This window comes from Taeniopygia guttata, chromosome 7 (assembly GCF_048771995.1).
Source record: "Taeniopygia guttata chromosome 7, bTaeGut7.mat, whole genome shotgun sequence".
NCBI classification, from domain to species: Eukaryota; Metazoa; Chordata; class Aves; order Passeriformes; family Estrildidae; genus Taeniopygia; species Taeniopygia guttata.
The window spans coordinates 13,130,404-13,147,740 of NC_133032.1; the positions used below are offsets into that span (position 1 = coordinate 13,130,404).

Here is a 17,337-nt window from a genome sequence, read left to right on the forward strand (position 1 = left end):
CCTTCCTTCCTTCCTTCCTTCCTTCCTTCCTTCCTTCCTTCCTTCCTTCCTTCCTTCCTTCCTTCCTTCCTTCCTTCCTTCCTTCCTTCCTTCCTTCCTTCCTTCCTTCCTTCCTTCCTTCCTTCCTTCCTTCCTTCCTTCCTTCCTTCCTTCCTTCCTTCCTTCCTTCCTTCCTTCCTTCCTTCCTTCCTTCCTTCCTTCCTTCCTTCCTTCCTTCCTTCCTTCCTTCCTTCCTTCCTTCCTTCCTTCCTTCCTTCCTTCCTTCCTTCCTTCCTTCCTTCCTTCCTTCCTTCCTTCCTTCCTTCCTTCCTTCCTTCCTTCCTTCCTTCCTTCCTTCCTTCCTTCTTTCTGTGCCCTGCCATTGTTCCAGCTAGCATAGGTATTTGTGTTGCTTTTACCACATATATCCTGCATGCCTTTAAAATTTTTTCATCCATCTACATTGTATATGCTTACAATTTTAATAAGGCTGGAATTGTCTTCAGAGCTATCAAGAGCAATACTGAAACCTTATTTTGAATCCCATTTTAGGTTAAGATGGCCTTTGTGATTCCCTGACAGGTTGATGTCTTTTCTCATCACCTTTAGTTTATATCAGTCTTGCTTTCTCATCTCTTTTATGTCTTTCCAGAGCTTCAAGATATAGCTCTAGATTTTGTTTTAGTCCTTCACAATAATAATGATCATCATTTAGATTATTACTGTCTGCACTCCAGGCTCAGGCAAAGTATGCAGCTGCTGGGGACAACAGACTGCCAAATTACTTCTATTGGAGAAGATAGAAATCAACTGCTTGAACATCATGAACATCCAAATAGCAAATCTCTGCTGATGCTCCTGAGAAAGGCACTGGGTGAGTGTGGTGGCAATTGCTGCTGCCAGAACTGGTTCCTTCAAGCAGTACTGTGCTGATGCCTCAGACACCAGGTCAGTCTTAATCCTAAAGCTACATGGTCTACACAGATACCTACACAGAAAAATGGGAATGCTTCATTATTGGTGTTACAAAATTCATCTTGAATTTAGATCTGATTATGGTTATTTTGTGTTTCACTTTTTCCATCTAAAATAAAGGCTCCTATTCCTGGCAAGACCACTAATGTCAATGAGATTACACAGAGGTAATTATTATATTTTGCCTTAAGGCATACGTCATCCTTGTGTCTGCATATGGGTCTTATTAGTATTCAGGACTTCAGATATCAACACAGGAGAAAGACTGTCAGGATTTTAGGATGATAAAGGAATTGTCTGCATGTAATTGCAGTCTAAAAAGTGATTAAAATTTTCTATTTAATTTTCTATTTAATTTAATCAGTAATAAAAAGAGTTATAGTTTGGATTTCATTCAATGTATATTTTACATGTAATTCACTCTAAGAGACAGTAATTTGATTACAAGAATTTAAGTTATAAATGCAAAATCCATAAGGCAGAACTTCTGTGTGCTAAATTTCCTAGTCTATTAAAGGTAACATCACATGGGAAAACAGTAAGACAGCAAGAAACTTTACTTTTTCTGTAAAGATTCACAAAAAGCTGTTAGTTATTCTACAGTATCCATTGCTATTATTATGTGCTATATTAGAATGCCTAGGGATTTAGAACATCATGACTTAGGATCATTTCAGAATTAGCAGGTACAGGTATGAAAAGAGAATTACAAAAACCATCAATATATCCATTTACTCAATGCCCTGCCAGTGGATAGTTCCCTTTAGTATATTTGCATTTGTATTATTCATTTAGGATTTAAATTATTCAAGCAATGAGGCTTGCACTTCTTCCTCTGAGAGACTCTTTCAATATCTCTCTGTCTCACCACAGGGCTTCATTCCCTCATATGAAGCCACAGTTGTGGTGTGGGCTCTTGCCTTGGGGGTTTACAGCATTTAGATGCACGCTGTGTTTCCCTGGGGCCTTGGCCTGGAATGGGTCCTTCAGGCTATTCTGTGCTGACCTTCTCTGGCCAATTTAGAGCATCAGGAATGATCCCAGCATGTGCTGCTCCTCTGCAAGGTTTTCTAGCTGGATTACAGTGCTATGACTCTGTGATTCTGACAGCTGTCTGTCCAGAAAGAATATTGATTTTAATGAGGCAAGACATGAAGCATACTTCTATTAATTTATTTGTTTCCTCCAACCATATATAGAAGAATTTTAATGGTGTACAAATCAAGTACCCTGCTCCATATAATTGTGAGTAATTCTGTACTACAGCACAATGTAATTGAAAATAAATATATGCATTCTCCATAATCTGTCTTCCATTATAATATAAATCCAGGTATGATTGTTTATAATAATAGTTTGTGCTAATTAATGTAAGAACTATTATGCTTACATAAAAAAGTGTTAAGTTTTAATCTCTTTAGAAGTGTATGCCTAAAAAATATCAAATGAGCTGGGAAAGGCAAAAAAAAATCATTGCTAAAACATGAAAAATTAAGTTATTGTCTGTAAGTTACTAATTGCACTAGATCCATGCATTTTTAAAAGTAATTATCTTTGTACCAAATTCCAGTTTCCTTCTCCACAGTGTATTCTAATATTAAGTGTTAGGACTGCCATCTGTCAGGTGAGGCTCATTCCTTTTCTTAGCTTTTCACTCGAATAAACTGTGGTTAGAATTCCTTCTTCTACATCTGCATATCCTGAATGTGTTTTTATCAATAATAATGAGAGAGTGCACCTTGCATTTGGAGCAGATTTTTAATGATTTCCACCTCTCACCCTAATGCCAATGAAAATTAAAGCAATGGCCTAGACCTTGCTGAGGTTACAAGGTTTCTGGTTTTGCCTGAAGTTCCTCCTAGTGTAGATGCAGCAGGGTTCTGTGGCATGTGTCCTCAGGGAAAGGTAGCCTGAACCTTCAGAGTGAGTGACCCCAGAACATTCTGTGCTTGCACAATTTCCTTTCATAATTTTCAAATGGTTTCATTTCTAAACAATAATAATAAAAATGGGCCATATCAAAATCTTTCACAAAATGAAATTACTATTCTGAACCAGTTTTGTAGATACTCCTCTCTACTGGTGGGGCTAACTTCAGAGAGGTCAAAAGATGAAGGAGATTATTTCTACTCTTCAGCCTTTTTCCTCAGATCAGGGTATAGGAGCCAAATTCCTGCTTGGATGATATTTCCATAGTTAGTTTAGCAAGCAGTAGGTAGCCAGAACGCCTCTTTTCCTTTCCTCTGCCCTGCAGCAACTGGCAGTGTGGCAATGCTGAGGAGGGAGGGGAGAAAAAGGACAGCAGCTGCTCTGAACTTTGCTCATGGTAACATTTTTCTTGAGATTGACCAGGAGGCAGTGAGACCTGTTATCTCCTTTGGATGGTATCAGATTGGATACGCTCTCAAAGAGTAATCATATACAAATATCTTTCCAGCACAGATAAAGATCAATAAAATGTAATTTTGAAGCATATAAGTAGTTATTTTTGGACACCAGTATCCTGGTAGTACACATAATCTAAGAAGTTTTTTAAAAAATTATTTTAATAGATAAATATGGAGTTCATTTTGTTCCCTTTCCTTGGGCTGATCCGATATGTTAGGATTTTGGATAAATTTTGTTCCCTTATGCCCTTTGTGCCGTGTTTCCTACTGGTTTCAGATTTCTGTCTTCACTGCTTGACTACTGTCAATATTACTACTGTATCTACTAGTTATGTCAGTTATTTGTACTTCTCAGCCTCAAAGGCAGAAGGATGTAAGGAACAGGGAGATGGAAGTACAAATGGACCAGAAACTGACCTGAAACTGGCCAGAAATTATAACATGCACTGAACTTTAGAGCCAAAATTAAATATAAATTGAAACAGTTTAGGGGGAAAAATAACTTCCATCAACTTTAAATACAATTTTAGACATCTATTCCAGCTTAAGAATGTTTTTGCTATTCCTAAGGATGCTATATATCCCCAGAGACTTTGTAGACCTCAGTCAGAGTGAAGTAAGATTAAGAAATTTGGATATATGTCCCAGAACACAGTATAGCAAATAAATTCCTATTTCATTCATAAGAAATAAACCCCACCAAAACAATATGAGGCTTTAGTGTCAATGGCTCCATAGGGTCTTGAAGGTGAATTTAATTTTCCTAAATATCTCAGTAATAGTACATTGTGTTTCTATGTTAATTTTTAGTGTTTCATACCTTCTTTGCTCTTTCTGCATTCTGTTAACATATTTTACACAGTCACTTCATCTAAATAAGGTAACTGCAGTTTTCTACACTGTGCTTACTTAGTCATTAACGATTTTATTATTAGCATATTCTAACACTCAGTTCTGTAGGCGAAGCTTTCTCCACCTGCCATGTATATTTTCTCCCTACAACTGTATTTTTCCACATTTATTTTTTCAGTATTATTCTCACAGTAATAATATTTCTCTGTAACTGTGTAGAGCCCAGAATTGTACAGGCTAATTCTTCCTGACAGTGTACTTATCAGTGCTTCTGTTCACATTGCTGTCAAAAATAATCTGCGAATTTCCAGTTTGCATATTTCTTTTTCAATATTTCCACTCTTCTTTCATAATCCCATAGCATGAGGTCATGTCAAATTATATGACAAAAACTGGCATTTGTCCATATTCATTTGAAGAGATGCTCATATCCTGAAACAGCATTTTCCTCCTCAAAAGTAGTGCAGCTGATCTGCTGTCTGTGCAGGTAAAACACATGTACTGTAGGCTAAATATACAAACCCAGGTGCCTGTCTGGAGCTAACATCTCCAGAGTTATATCAATACAGCTGCAAATGAATGGGGAGATTTTTCATCAGTGCTAAGCACTGTATTCAGTAACCCCAGTGAAGCCAGTATGAATAGCAGGTATTTGGCATGTGAGAGTTTTGCTCATGATCTGTAATGACAGAGAGAGATAATCAAATGACATATGTTGTTTTGTGAAAGTCTTCTGCTGCCTAAGATATAATTTTTAAAAATAATCTCTCCTGTATTTCTGATCTCTACCATTATGTCTATTTGGTTGCAATACAAATAAGATATATTTTCAGTCTACATTTTCTAGCACTTGTGTTCTATACAGTTCAGTTTATTTGGCAGGATGAACAATAATTTCAAGTGAAAGTCAACTTTTCTGCCAGTACAGAGTAATAAAACCACTGCTATGCTAAAATACGTATTCATAAATAGCAAGATTATCTCATCACAACACATTTATTTATTTTGTATTTTTCTTTTTATCATCCTTTGTTACTGTGATCTAACATAGGTGCATGTTAGATCACAGTAGAGATATTAATTTGGTTGATGATTATAATTTAAACTATTTTTATACTTTATACTTTATACTTATTTTCACAATATAATAGCCAAACTATCCAGACATGCTTTTTGAAAGAGAACTTCCCCTGTACCCAAAGCAATCACTCAGAAAATGTGCCTTAGCTCAGTATTCAGGCTGCTCACAGGTGGTTTTGAAAGTCTGATTTCACAACACTTGAAAAAAACCAGTATGGACATATATTAATTTTTTATGCTTTTTGAGCTAGATAAATATTAATTTACTCATTTTCCTCATATGCTATGTCAAGAGCTTGAAAGAAAGCGCATCTAAGATTTTAAATCCACCATGTTTTTGTGTCAGGTTAGGACAATGATGCACAACTCAGATGACTGCCTATCCAATCTTGCCTCCAGATTTTCTCATCCTGACAGATCCATGGGCAGATTCAGACACAGAACTGTACTGCTGAAAACATAGGCCTTGTTTTTATTCCAATTTATCATGAAAAAACCAAATTGATAAAGTTATATTGAATATTGAGAGAAAATATTTCCTAAAGACATTTTTTATTTTTCTTAGGAAAAAATATTTTTTTCCCCAGGAAATACTGACATTTTGAGAAGTGATAATTCCAAATCAGAGGACTGTACTGGGGGAGAATTTGTCATAATCTCAAATAGAGATTTCATCATACTGTCACCTGAAATCTCAAAATTGCTGTGATTTACCTGACAATGAATATCAATTTCCAGACCTTGTCAAGTAACCCAATCTAGGGCTATACATCCTTTGAGGGTAAGGGGTACAAAATAAATCTTCAGTTTAGAACAAAACTATAATTTCATTTAGTGCTTCAATAGTCCTTTCTCTGCTAAACTCACATAACCACAATGATTGTCCAAAGACACGCATTCCCCCTTCTTGGACATCCTCAAGACTGAGCTACATAAAACCCTAAACCACCTGGTCTCACAGTTTTCCTGACACTGTTTTAGGCAGGACATTGCACCTTCTGAGGCTGCTCACAACCATATTATCATGTGACTCCTGATGGTATGTTTGATATTTTCAGATATATTGAGACTTGGTTTCTGATTATCCAGAATATGCAAATTAGGTTTTAATAATGCCACTTCTTTCTTTCTATAATATCCATGTGTTGGCCTCATAGGGCTCCCTGAAGCATGTATTTCCATTTCCACCATTAGCTGAAACCATCAATGGAATGAATAGCATTCCTTAGGCTTGAGATATTCCAGAAGTGATACATAATTGATTTACATTTTAAAAGACATCACACATACACATGTATTCTAGCAGGATACTTGTCTGTGATATCTGAAACCTTTTCAGATGGAACATTAAATATAAATCCAGAGTATTTGCTTGTCCCTTTGTTCTTCTTTCTTAACTATTTAGAAAGAAGCAGCATTTCCCCTGACTCTCAGCGCTCCTTTGCATCAGCACTGCTTTTCTCTCATGAGAGTTCTATATCTTCTAGTAATATTTATTAATCTGCCATAAAGTACTTCCAGTTCTATAATTCCTTAAGTTCATGGATAAGACTTTAATTTCTTCCACCGCTCCCTTGTGCTAACATAGCACAAGAACTTTGCTGATCCTTCTCACAGATGGAAGCTCATGACTACATTGCTTGGTTACCAGATTTCCCTCTTCCTCTTTATTGTGTCTCTCTATCCTCAGCACTGACATGTTTGCCTTTTCAGTAGTCAGGTGAACAGGGTAATTTGAATAACTGCTATAGAAGTAAAGACTCAAGGGGTTTGATTTAATTTTGTTTAAATGTTAGTATATGAAATGTGATCTGTTAGAGAGTAGTAGAATCACCGTGCAGATGACAAGCATCAGGCAGATCGTATTACCTGGAATAATTGAAAACTGTCTGCTTTCTATAATTTTGCTTGGCTTTCCTCATCTAAGAGTTAAAAAATATGTACTGCTCTTGATGACTTCTAAAAAAGAACCATAAACAAACTTAGTTCTAGTTCAGTTTCCACGAGAAGTAGTAAAAGCAGATACACCAGCCAATGCTCAGAGGAGACAGGTGTGTGGATAAGCATTAGCCAAAGTGTGCATGTCAGATTAATTTGGAGTGTAATAGTAATGTTCAAAAAAATAAATAGTTATAAGAGAACAATTTACTAATTTCAATTCTCATAAACTAACTTGGAATCCACATTTTGTCATCCAGAAGATTCTGAAATTGGTGTCCCACTTGTTTCATTTGCTTTTGACGTGAATAATCTCAGAATTCTGTTTTGTATGTTTTAGTCTCTCCTGTTGATATTTTAAGTAAACATTTTACTGCCAGAAAGAATTCCTGAAAGTGAAAAAGGGAAAGGAAAACAAGAACTATCAATATTCGGTTTAATATGGATAGAATTACATCTGCTGCTGCTTGAACACACACATATTTATGGGTGAATTTTAGACAAGCCAGGAGGTTTCAGTAGGTAGAACATATATGATAAGCCAAAAATATTGCATGTATTTTTAATTCACAAGAATGTGAACAGCTGTGGGTCTTGGAACACTTTATCAATTTATGAATTTAAGAAACTATAAAGCATTGAAATCCTTCCAAAATAGTTCACACTTGAGACAGATCATTGTGGCAGCAGCTCTCTGGCCACAGAGAGCAATGCAGAACTTTCCCAGGCATTGTCCTGGGGAAGGCTGTGAGAAGATCAAAGAATGATAAACAACTCCTATCTTCACTTGCTGCACCTGTTGTTGTGAACATGTGGAATGAGTTGTGGAGATGTGTTTACCAAAGGGTGGTTTCTTGATTGGCCAATGGTGATGGTGTTTGCATTGAAGGACCAATTGGGTCCACCTGTATAAGACTGTCATTAAGGGCGATTGGTTTCTTAATAAGTACAGTATAATAAAGGGATTGATCAGCCTTCTGAGAATCATGGAGTCAAGGCTAATTATTACTCGGCTGGAGGCCCGTGATGACAGATTATGGCATATGATAATCTGGTAACAGAGCCCTGGCTATAATGCCATCTGCTTTTCCTATGTGAAAATTCCTCAGGAAGGATGGGAGCATTATAATGATATGTGACAATCACTACCTAAAAGCGCATCTAGTTAAAGCCAAGAGGAAGTTAGCTTAGGGGGAAAAATAATAATTATTTTTACCTAAAATATATATAGAGTTAAAAATGTCTAGCATTATATATAATCAATTACGTTAATAATTGTATTTTATACCTTATTTAGTTTTAAAAAATTTACATTCCTGGATAAATAATAAATTATCAATCGCTTCTATGTTTAGTGATTAAAAGACTTTCTTGGAATCTACTATCTTTAACAACTGCTAGCCAATTTATTTTACCTTCAATTTTCTCTCTATGCTATATAATGTCTCAGTATAGTTGCTATGTTTCCTATTTGTTTGGGTAGCTGGGATTCAGATGTGTATACTTAGGATATTCTTCAATAGTAGGAAATTTCTGAAGGTAGCTAGGGATTCCGTTTTTAAGGAAGATTTTTTCCTTTGTTTCAATTACGCAAATTGCTGTGAGAGTGATTCAGTAAAACAAAAGAAAATTATAGGGCTTGGAGTTTTATAAAAGAAGAAATAGATACTTTTTTTTAGGGGGTCTTATTCTATTATAAATCTCTCCAGAACTCTTAACTTTCCATGGACGAGTGTCCCTCCTCTCCCCCTCTTCCCACTGGCATCAGTCAGATTCTAGTAGGTACCATTCCAGCTTGTGTTCATGAAACATTTTTCAGACTGTGTTTTGGATTGGAGGTACTTACATTATTTTCTTGATACCAATTTTTTCTCATTCTTTTTATTAAACACTATCTGGTTTTTATAGATATATATATTAGTAACTTATACTTCCCTAGCAACAACATCCCCAGCAAATATGCATTTTTAGCAGACTCATGCCTAAAACATAGGCAGCACATGACAATAGACTTCCCTGCAACCTACTGCTACTAAAGCATTTCAATACGGAAACACAGCTACTTTAAGGCTTATTTCACTCTACCATTTCTAATAATTTTAAGGGATCTAATTATACTCTACTCTTTCTCTCCAGAGAATTCACTGAATGAAGGGTTATTCCACTGAAGTCAGTACTGCCATATAGTACAAAATCAGAGTCATAAAGGAGAACAGTTGTTTCCTGATCCTCTGGTGAAAAAAAAAAAAAGGTACCATGGGATTAGAAATTAACTGGTTTATACACACATATACTCAAGTTAATAATAAGATAGCAAAAATGTTTTCTTTCAGTCTACAGCTGTAATTAGGCAGCTAATTTTACACAAAGTGAGATTTCTGATATCCAGCCCAGTTTCTAAAAACTTTGCCTTTTAAAGGTAAAGCATCAGACTGTTTTATCCAGGGTCTTTTTAGCTGGGTTTAGATACCTGTTTGTTAGGTGTTGAGCAAATGAAGCAAAATCCATTTGAATTCTATTTCTAACTTTAAAACTTCCAAAGGAATTACATTTCTGTCTTTAAAAAGATGGAGGAAAAAAAATGAAAGAATCCAGTAAGAGGCTCATTAAAATGTGTAATAGGGCTTGAAAATTCAGTTTTCATTTTTTTCTTATAAATTAGGTATAAATTCCACTTGCTGCTATTGGGATAGTTTCTTTTAATAAACACTTTAAACAAAAAAGTAGGCTATTGGGAGTAGGGGTGGTCTCCTACCTTCATGGCCCAAACCATTAACCTTATAATTAGATACAGATATCGGCCTTAAGGACAGTATTTTTTGTGAAAATACTGCCAACTTTTGGACATAGAATCACATGGCTCTTCGATGTCCCTGTGATCACAATGTCACTTTCATATCTGTATTTGCTTCCAAGCTAACTGTGTAATGAAAGAAAAAAATCTGCAAGTTACACAGTAGTAAATCCGCGAAAGACAGTGTACCTATAATTATGATCACAGGAAGAAGCAATCTACAAGAGTGTGTTTACTCTGGGCTCTGTTCATCAGAAATCATTCAGGAAGGTCTGTGGCAGCTACTGAAGGCCATGGATCATGACTTTGTCAGGCTATTCATTTAAGCTTAACTCTTAAAATAGTGTGAAGACTGCATTGTTTAAATCAATCAGTCAAGAATGTCAGGAAGCAGAATATGAAGTTTTATAAGGGAAATTAAGTTTCACTCCAGCATATTTTATGATAGTTATTGCACTTTATATGTGTTTTTATGGTAAGTCTCCCTTTCAGAAGTTAGTAACTGTAGTAGCCTTTTTATTCTCACACTGAGAAGCAGCAGAAAACTGCATAATAGCATTAGCCAGGTGTGATGGTAACTATTTTGGGATTCATATACTTTTTCTTTAATTTCATTGGATGAAAATTTACTTTCTTATAAAAGTTTCCTTCATTTTCTGAATTTGATACTAGCTCATGCTTGACTAATTTGCTGTCGTGCTGTTACCTATGTGGCCATACCTGTTAACCAGTTTAACTGAGCTCTTTATTTTTTTTACCAGAGAACACAAGGACAAAGTGGAAGAATAAAAAAGTGGAATGTAATGGAAGATCCTTGTATTCTCAAGGTACAGTGGGGACGACCCTCCCTTTGGATGCCAGTTAAACCAACAGTGCTTGTGCCAACAGTGCTTGTGCCAACAGCATTCCTGTAGACAAGTAGCATGGTCAGAGAATAGAGCTGGCTTTAGGTGAAGATGTGGATTCATACCTGCAGAGCAATGGCCATTTAAATGAAAAGACTTAGTGCCAGATTTTCCTTGATTTTTAAACCTGGTCTTACTAAACTAAGGGAAGTGATGAATTATGTACAGGTACACTGACTCCCTTTAGAAAAAACAGCATGTACCTTCAATACTGATTTTGAATCCTCATCTTTAAATAGAAATGCTATTGATGGAGGGAAAAGCTGCTGTCAGATTGGTATGTTGTGTCTATAGCCTATTTGCTGTAAAATGGAAAATGACCCAGGGAAATAAATGTGTTATGCAAGTCTCGTTAAGAAATCTCTAATAGAAAATGTTTATTTAAAGAGAGACATAGTTTTCCTGCATATGTGTTACAAATTTTAAAAGATCAAAACACCTGGAGCTGGTAGTTGTCTGTGCTGTCCTTGCTAATGTGACAGGAATCCCAAACAGTGTGTTGACTAAAATCTTTGTATGTTTACATCATGTCTGCTGGGTGTTTACATTTTTAAATGGCACATACCCAGGAATCTGAAAAGAAACCAGGCAGTGATAATTTAGCACTTTGAAATGAAGTACATAAGATCTACACTTTAAAGCAAGGCTATTGCCAATTCAGTCAGTCACCAACCAAAGGCATTAGAAAGCAATAGGAATAAATAAATAGCATATGTGAAGAACTTGATTTTAAATTAATCTTAAAATCATAGAATCATTTAGTTTGGAAAAAACCAAACTTTAAGATTATGGAGTCCAGCTGTTAACCTGCCAAGTTCACCACTAAATCATGTCTCTAAGTGGTACAACCACTTGTCCTTTAAATGTCTCCAGGGATGGTGACTCAACTACATCCCTTGTCAGCCCATTCCAATGCCTGACAATTTCTTCTGTGAAGAAATTTTTCCCAATATTGAAACTTAACCTCTACTGGAGCAACTTGTGTCCATTTCCTCTTGTCCTGTCATTGGTTACCCAGGAGAAGAGGCTGACCCCCACCTTGTTACAACCTCCTTTCAGGGAGTTGCAGAGAACAACGAGGCTCCTCAAGCCTGTATTATTTTTCCAGGCTAAACAATTCAATCTCTCTCAGCTGTACCGCATGAGACTTGTGCTCCAGCCCCTTCACCAGCTTTGCTGCCTTTTTCTGGACCAGCTGCAGCATCTCAGTGTATTTCTAGGAGAGAGGGGCCTAAAACTGGCACAGGATTCAAGGTGTGGCCTCACCAGTTCTGAGTACAGAGGGACAGTCACTGCCATAGTCCTGATGGCTGCACCATTTCTGATCTCTTGTCTAGAATAGGCTCAGGTTCTTCACCCAGAGCGTGGCTAGGCACTGGAACAGGCTCCCTAGGAAGTGGCCACAGCACCAAGCCTGACAGAGTTCAGGAAGCATTTGGACAATGCTCTCAGGCACATGGTGTGACCCTTGGGAATGGAGCTGTGCAGGACAGGGAGTACAAAAAAATGATCCATGGGAGTCCCTTCAAAATCAGCATCTTTTGTGATTCTGTGAAATGGCAGCAAGAAAAAGGGTGTGGCTCTGTAGGTTGTGTACATTTTTGATTAAATGTCATTATTTTCATTATATAAACTGCCAATGGAAAAAGACCCCAGCAAACTAATATGGATAGCCAGGTTATTTCTACTATTTACTTGGATGAAAAAAAAAAAAAATTCAGATACTTGTTTCTGTATATTTATGTATGACCCAAATTTCTGCTCTTTGAGTTATTACTGCTTTGGTTCTTCATTCACATTATCAGAGAGCAAATTAGAAAATAGTTATTTTTCTTGTTTAAAATTTATTTCTGAATAAAGAAATAATTTGGTGTTTAAATAGGCAAGAATTTGGAAAGGTAATGTTACACATTTTTAGATAAAGAGTAGCATTACATCTATGAAAATATTTTGTGGCATCAATCATGTTTTATTTTTAAAGAAATGGATCAAATACTCAATTTCAGTCAGGTAACTATGAGTTCACAAAGAGCTGCCAGTTAAATCATGCCAACCATTATGAATATACTATGGTAAATTGCAAAGTGGACTATAAATATGACACTCGTTATAAATGCCTATTCCCTAATTATCATCTGAACTTTGTCATAGTGAGACAACATTAAACAGGAAAGTTTTACCTGACCTGTAGAGTTTAATATTAACTAGCTTTAGGTTCAAAATATAGGCAAAATAAATAGACTTCAACTTTGAGCACAAAATGAGGCAACTGAGTAAGTGAAATCTAAACTGTGCAATTTGACTGTTTCACACACAGGCATCGTAGAAACAATGGATAACAATTGACAAAATGTAAATTCCCTGGATACATGCAAAGATTATGGGGAAGAAAAAGAATAAAAATTGCCAGACGGAACCTCATGTACATAGTCAGGTAAGCAAATTAATGACATTTTGTATCAGCTTGGCATAAGTTCTGAGCAATTTAGTGTTATTCTGTGGTGTCAGATATCACTGAAACATCCAAGAATAAAAACATCAATTGAAAATGGTGACTGATAAAGGATATGAAGGGACTATAAGGTATTATTAACGCTTTTTTCTCTTCTATGGCCCTCAATTTGATGGAAAATCTATTTCTTTCTTAGTTAAATTCCTAAGTATCACAAGATAAAGAATATTTTTATAAAGTGCATCTGTCTCTGGAATAAAAGATCAGAACTGTGCTGATTTCATCACGGCTGCACCAGATATCTGGCTAAATTTTTAAATTTTTATTGAAAACTAAAACTTGGGAAATATGACCATATGGAAGTTCATGTTGACCTTAAGAAAAGCACTAATACAAGTTGGTGGACTGAAATATACAGGAATACACTCCCCGTATAAAGCATCAGAAGATAGAAGTCTATGACTGTATTAACACTGAAACACAGCAGTTTCTGTGTTGTTTGGGCTCAAAGATCCTACAGTTTTTTCAAGCTTAATGATTATATGATTCTGTAAGTGCTTCCACTTAAATCATTAGAACAGTCTCATCATAATATCCATTTTTTGATTAAGGCAAAACAAGTTTAGACTTTTTGTACGGCCATCAGATTTGGAATTATCTAACAGGACTTAAGTGCCTCATCCTTCATAAATCAGCAGAAGTATTTCTTTATTGTGATAGCTAAATAAATCTCAGTTTGTTGACATCTTACCTAGTAGTTCAAAGCAAGATGATTCCAGAGCACCACTGTCTTGGAGCGCTGACTTTAACATCACAGCTTCAGAAGCTGGCACTAATTATACATGTTTCCAAAAAGTCCATCCTTTCCCATCTCTGTCATCTCGTTTTGCTCCTGTGCCGCCTACACCCGTATGCCAGAGCAAGTGTTCATGTACTCACAGTTCAGGTTGAAATCAACCTAGAAAAAGAATTGGTAGAGAACAAAACTTTATCTTTTAGCAGGAACCCCAAGTTATGTATGCTTAAAATGATGATGAAAGAAATCTGAGTAAGGCACTGGGGGAACTCTGCTATTACGAGCCCAACTGAGTCCCCTCTGCTGCATTTCAAAAACAGGAAATGTCTAATCACTTAGATACTTCTGTTCCTCCTATTTCTCTGAGTCCCTGAGTTGTTGTAGCTGCTTAGGGTAAGTGTTAGAACTCAAAACACTTGTTTCTTCTCCCAATTACTTAAAAAAGAAGGTTTCATATTATTTTAGAAGGAATAAAAATACCTATGTATTTATGGGAAACGATGAAGCCTTTCAGCCTGTATCACTCCAACAGGGCAAAGAGATGCTGCCAAGGTAAGGAGCTGGAAATATCCTGAGCTAACTCGATGCAGCCCTGATTGTCTTAGACTTGGAAATATAGATTTTAGGATATTCTCTTTAAAGATCAGCATATAAGGTACCCATTTACAAGGAAACACATTTAAATACTTTTGAGCAGATAAAGCAAATAACTCATCAGACAGAAGCTAATTAAACAGATTGGGCATTTTCTGCCATTCTTTTTTGACCTTACAAGGTATATATACAACAGTAGTTTTAATCTGAGTGAAGCTGGAAGAGAACTAAGGAAAGAACAAAAAATATTTTTTGGTCATGGTTGGAGAAACTTTATTTGGATGACAATAAATACTTGTGACTAGACATGATTTGCTCTGAACTGGTACCTGACCACAGGTAAGAAAGTGAGGTTAAAATCATGTTACTGTGGCATACACACACAAAAAAAGTATGTAACCAGATATTAATTTGCTTAGGAAAATTGTTAGGGGAATACTTAACATCTGCTTGGAGACATGACAGGTAATAGAGTTGGTTAAAAAATATTTATGGATAATTTATTTGAGATTTTCAGAAACGGATCTTGATTCTTTTTTTGTTTGGTAACTATTATGTACAGAAAATTTTTGGAGTAGGGAAAAATGTTGAATAGTTTGCTTGGTGATTGATGTGGGATATAATTACTGATTATAACAATGGAAATTTTTTATTTGACTAGTTCTGAAAGATAATGAATAATCATTCAGTAGTCTTGGTTATCACTAACACAGAATTAAACAGCTTGTAGCCTTGAAAACAAAAATAAAAACATGCATAAGGTATAAACCCCAAGTGTTTGGGTTTTAATCTAAATCAGCCTGTGACTGACTGTCCATAGGGCACTAGTTCAGATAATGTAAGTTTTATATGTCATATGATGTGGGATGATAAAGTGAACAGAAAGCCCTAAGATTTGCCGGAGTAAATGTAAATTTGTTCAATACATGCAAAACTAATTAGAAATCACTTTTATTCAGCAATGAAGTTGAACGTGTCATGTGCTTTTTGGTGACAGCCGTCCTCTAGAAGACAGAAATTGTTCTCCTGGTGGAAGTTTATGTTTTCATTGCCTGGGACTGTCTTAACTCCAACTGCCCTGGGCCTCTGAGTGCAGCAGCACATGAGCAGAGGCTCTGCAGCCATGCATGTTCTGATAGTTAATAACAAGCTTGCTCTATTTTATTGTCTTTTAAGAATGAATGAGGGATAATATAAAGTTAGCTATACCAGGACTTTACCATCTAATATTTTGTTGGGAAATTGTTATTCCTGAATAGCATGGCAGAACAGAAAGCAACACTGTGGGCACGGATCTCAGTCCTTCTCCTGTTATTACTGAAGAAGAAATGCTATGCAGACAAGAAAGAGGCTGAGTTAATTCCTTTATATGTAACTCATGTATTTACTGTGAGATCTGCCTGTCACCTTTGTGTCAAAAGCTCTTCTGCCTCTACAGGTCAGGACACTGCTTAGGATAACCACTGCTGTCAGGAGGAGAAAGATGGTGTGGCATGGGTAAGATGAAGACCCTCATACCCAAAGTTTACCGGGAGGGCACACAAGGCAGAGTGTGGGGAGAGTGGCTGCATTGCTGTGCATCCTCACACTGGTATTGCAGCTTTGTCCTGGCCTTTTAAGATGTTGGCTTGGATTTGACAAAAGTGCACTTGGCAGTCTGCAGCCAATGAAGCCAAAAGCCACATATGTTTCTGTGAGGCTCTGTTTCCTCTTAGTAAACTAAATGTATTTAAAAATAAAGAGGCATCCAGGTGTCCTTGTTAAAAAGGCTGTGTGAACCCTGGAGTTTATTTGAATATTTTTCCCTGAAAGCTCATTAGTTACTAAGACAATTATTAAAGCATCTTATAAGGGAAATATTCCCTGTTTGAAAGTGAATGTGTATTGCTTTCAGGAAGTTATTGTGATTTTTTAGAGTGGGCTCTAATAAAGAAAATACCTTCCTTTACACTGCTTAGTAAACTACTAATAGAATAGATATAGAAGGACAGAGAATCAACATTTTTACTCTTATTCAATGTTTTTTAAAGCCTTTGCTGTGAATAAATAGAGACTTTAAACTGCTCCCATGTAGGTTTATATTCAGCAGATTCCTAAGATCTCCTGGAAATGGAAGCAATTTTCATTTAAATAATTTATTATCAGACTCACAGTGCACTCTACAAGTTAAATGCAAATTGACTACAGCTTGGCCATCTCTAAGCATTCAAAACTACTAACTCAGGTTGCAAGAAAAAGCAAGTTTGGCTAAAAAAAAGGAATTATGAGGAAAAAATGGTTATTGTTTCTTTTGTTTGCTAATGTTTTTGGAAGTCTACACAGTGGACTTTTCACTATTGATATCTTTAACTACATTTACCTGTCAAAATGCATCTGGTGTTCTGAAATTTTAAAATTCTTTCCATTTATTACAGTTCAAAATTGACCCATTTCCCATTTTTCTTTCCATTTTATATTTTATCAATATAGATTTCACATTTTTCATTTTATAAAAATCTGTATATTTCAGTAAAAGGATAAGACTTTAATAAATAAAAATTTTATAGGTAGTGTGTTGAAGAAAATGCAAGAAAAAAGAGAATTGG

The 17,337-nt window shown here is 36.0% G+C and overlaps 1 long non-coding RNA gene across 7 annotated transcripts in view; it reads left to right on the forward strand.

The window, feature by feature from the left end:
- The window catches only part of LOC115495949 (uncharacterized), a 62,392-nt gene that overhangs the window by 38,054 nt on the left and 7,001 nt on the right, over window positions 1–17,337 (forward strand). For 4 of the 7 annotated variants that reach the window (XR_012056963.1, XR_012056969.1, XR_012056967.1 and 1 more), the window contains 5 exons: window positions 717–927; window positions 9,348–9,462; window positions 10,767–10,832; window positions 13,228–13,344; window positions 16,191–16,249. This is a non-coding gene — a long non-coding RNA (uncharacterized lncRNA). Of the gene's footprint in view, window positions 1–716; window positions 928–9,347; window positions 9,463–10,766; window positions 10,833–13,227; window positions 13,345–16,190; window positions 16,990–17,337 lie in introns of those variants that run through there. The other 3 variants (XR_012056966.1, XR_012056964.1, XR_012056965.1) reach the window with 3 other exon arrangements.